At 39.5% G+C, this 3,135-nt stretch overlaps 1 protein-coding gene and 1 pseudogene across 1 annotated transcript in view; one reads left to right on the top strand and one right to left on the bottom strand.

Annotated features, from left to right (window-relative positions):
* Positions 1 to 3,135, bottom strand: part of LOC139025967 (dual specificity testis-specific protein kinase 2-like) — a 65,578-nt pseudogene that overhangs the window by 33,262 nt on the left and 29,181 nt on the right.
* LOC112076268 (GTPase IMAP family member 9-like) overlaps positions 741 to 3,135 on the top strand; it is a 14,005-nt gene continuing 11,610 nt past the window's right edge. Inside the window, exon 1 of the mRNA XM_024143106.2 lies at positions 741 to 808. The gene's annotated coding sequence lies outside the window, so the exon portion shown is untranslated. The remainder of the gene's footprint in view (positions 809 to 3,135) is intronic.

Genomic DNA, 3,135 nt, shown 5'->3' with positions numbered 1-3,135 from the left:
AGCAGTGCCCAAGTCTCATCACACATCCTCAGCACTTGGAAAATCATATCAAGTGAATGGTTTTACGAATGCTCAGTTCTTGGGTCTCGAGCACAGCACGAGTGGAACTTTTGAAATGGAAGTTACGGAACTCCCTCGTGTCTTCTGTTATGGGAAAAGTCGTAATTAAACTCTTGTGAAATGATGACTGTATGTAAGGACTGCATACTGTTAGGATTTAGTTTATGCCACTATAAGGCCTGTTAGCATCTCCTTTGAAATGAATATTGTTTTGTTACACACACACACCAACAAACCATAATTCTACGCTTCGAAATCACCGACTGTGTTTTAGCGCAAAATAGTTCGCTGAATCATCCAGATATGCGTGCAACGAAAGTTCATCATTCACCTTCTGCTACCATTTCTGTCAACCCGTTTACGCATACAGTTTGACGCATACATTCGATAAATCCAACGTATGCACCACACAGAACGCACTGCAACTGCCTCTGCAAGGCAATGCTGCAAGGCAAACGCAGCGTTCCATTGGAAATTAATGTTCTTCTGGGGTACCAAAACCCCATAACACAGTGATAGCGTACAATCTAATTAACATCATTTAATTCCCCATCAAATTCACCCTGTTTATGCTAGAGAGATTTTTTTTTGTTGCCTGGGCTGCACCATGATTTACAAGAAATCACCTGACTAGAAGGCAACTTTCTTACGCCCCACAGTGACGTGCCCCACAGTGCTATAAAACGTCGGCTGCATCTCCAATTGTAGACATACGACTCTWGATACCCAGCTCAACAGGCAGGCAAAGGTAAGGACGTCTATAAAGTTAKTAATACAAGACATAAGCCTGAACCACATTCTTTTTGCATGTTTTGATGKAACAAATGAGTGTTCTTTCCAAATGGACATTAACAAAATGAAAAATGACTAAGTTTATTACTTGTGAAACGTTTTATTTTACAACAATTAATTTTATACAAATCCTTCTATCATAGGTTTATTGTAACGATAGAGTAATTAATGAATACATGTCATTTGTAAATGAATGCATTATTATGTCAGCATTATGATGTAGGCTTTATGATATAGTAGTTATGATGTAGGCGTTATGATGTAGGCGTTATGATGTAGGGGTTATGATGTAGGCGTTATGATGTAGGCGTTATGATGTAGGCGTTATGATGTAGGCGTTATGCCCATTCCTTAAACGGGACTAATATGGACTTATTACACACAATACACTTCAATTGATTTCTGACAATGAATTCTATATTTTTTCTGCCTGCACTATAAAAGCTCTTACCTTTTTTAAAGCTAGAATCCTTAATTGAAACGTTAACAAAGCGTCCTCCTCACCCCTGATGCTAAAAAGCTAAGGGCTGGAGCAGGAGAAATGTAAGCACTTGTAACGGATTTCCTCCTCTTCATCCGAAGAGGAGGAGCAGGGATTCGACCAAAACGCAGCGTTGTGAAATTACATTATATTTATTAAACAAGACAAAAAACGAACTATACTTGATACTAAACAAAATAACAAAACGATGTACACAGACCTGGACGTAAGAACTTACATGTAACGAAGAACGCACGAACAGGAAAAATGACTACACAAAACGAACGAACGGACTGACAAACAAACCGAAACAGTCCCGTGTGGCGCGACAAACACAGACACAGGAAACAACCACCCACAACAAACAATGTGAAACCACCTACCTTAATATGGCTCTCAATCAGAGGAAACGTAAACCACCTGCCTCTAATTGAGAACCATATCAGGTCACCCATTAACCAACATAGAAACCAATAACATAGACTGCCCACCCAAACTCACGCCCTGACCGACTAACACATACAAAATAACAGAAAACAGGTCAGGAACGTGACAGCACTCTCAAATTCATAGACTGAGATATGGATCGACTGAGTAAAATTACATCCAAATAGGCCTAGCAATAAACATTGTATTATTAGCTAAAGAAAGCTAGGCCCTCGGCACCCACGAAAGCCTTAGTCGATTTGATAGGCATGTTGAATGGTAGAAGCATGGACGGTGGTCAGTAGTCTATAATTCATTGAACGCGAGTTGGGCTGGTGTCGCCTACTGGTTAAATCGTGTCTTTTCGCACGAATTAAGTAGCAATAATTCGTGTATTTTCGAACGATTTGAACCACAAAAAAATGCACAAAACGAACAGAAATCTGCTGAAATACATTTTGTACATATATGCCGAATCGAATGTGAGGTTGGCCTGACATAATTCAATGACGAGTTCCAGGAAGATGGGCGAGTGCAGACGAGATTTAAGCTTGCTCTGAGTAACCTTAAGTTTTATCCCTCTCAAACTTACTTCAATATAACAAAAATTGGCTTATAGTAACACAAAAAGAACAACGTATTAGTGACCGCTAATTTGATCTGAACTTGGAAATGTTTAAAGAAAGAATGTGCGAAAGAGCAAAGGGAGGAGAAGGCAGTTGGCTAGTTGACCACTCATACATCGGAGAAAAACCGCCACCTGACTCCTCAGGAGAAGACAAGGAGGAATCTGGACATTCGCTGATTCTGAAAATCCTGTCGCAATAGTCCCGACCCAAAAAGACACAGAAATAATTGTCTTTGCGCGAACTCCAGGTCAACATAATCGATGCTGTCTCTGCAAAAGATAACGAAAGAGCCGATGGTCTGGAAAAATGATACGCGAAAACAACATCAAAAATCTGCAAACGGAGCGTTCTAGTTTTGAATTATGGTGTTATGGTTTATAAGTTTAAGACTTCTGTTAATACATATACATGAAGCAATTTTTTATAGAGAGGGTAGAGTTGAGATTGCATAGTATTTTTCTTTCTCTGTCTATATGGACTTGAAGTTTTATTCAATCAATGCCAGGGGGATACGAAAACCTGTTGAAGAGAAAGTTATTTTTTTTGTTTTGTAAGGACTGCAACGCAGATCTGTATTCGTTCAAGAAACACATTCATGCAAAGAGGACTAGTAATTATTGATAAATCAGTGGGGCAGTGCCATTTATTGGCCCACGGGACTAATCATTCAACTGAGGTTGCAATTTAAGCCACAATTTCAAAGGGAAATGTGTGTTAACTCCAATGGACACGGATGGACATGGTAAT

The sequence above is a fragment of the Salvelinus sp. IW2-2015 genome, unplaced genomic scaffold, assembly GCF_002910315.2.
Source record: "Salvelinus sp. IW2-2015 unplaced genomic scaffold, ASM291031v2 Un_scaffold3654, whole genome shotgun sequence".
Classification (NCBI taxonomy): domain Eukaryota; kingdom Metazoa; phylum Chordata; class Actinopteri; order Salmoniformes; family Salmonidae; genus Salvelinus; species Salvelinus sp. IW2-2015.
The sequence above is the reverse complement of the archived record's forward strand: the minus strand, read 5'-3'. Positions and strand labels throughout refer to the sequence as shown.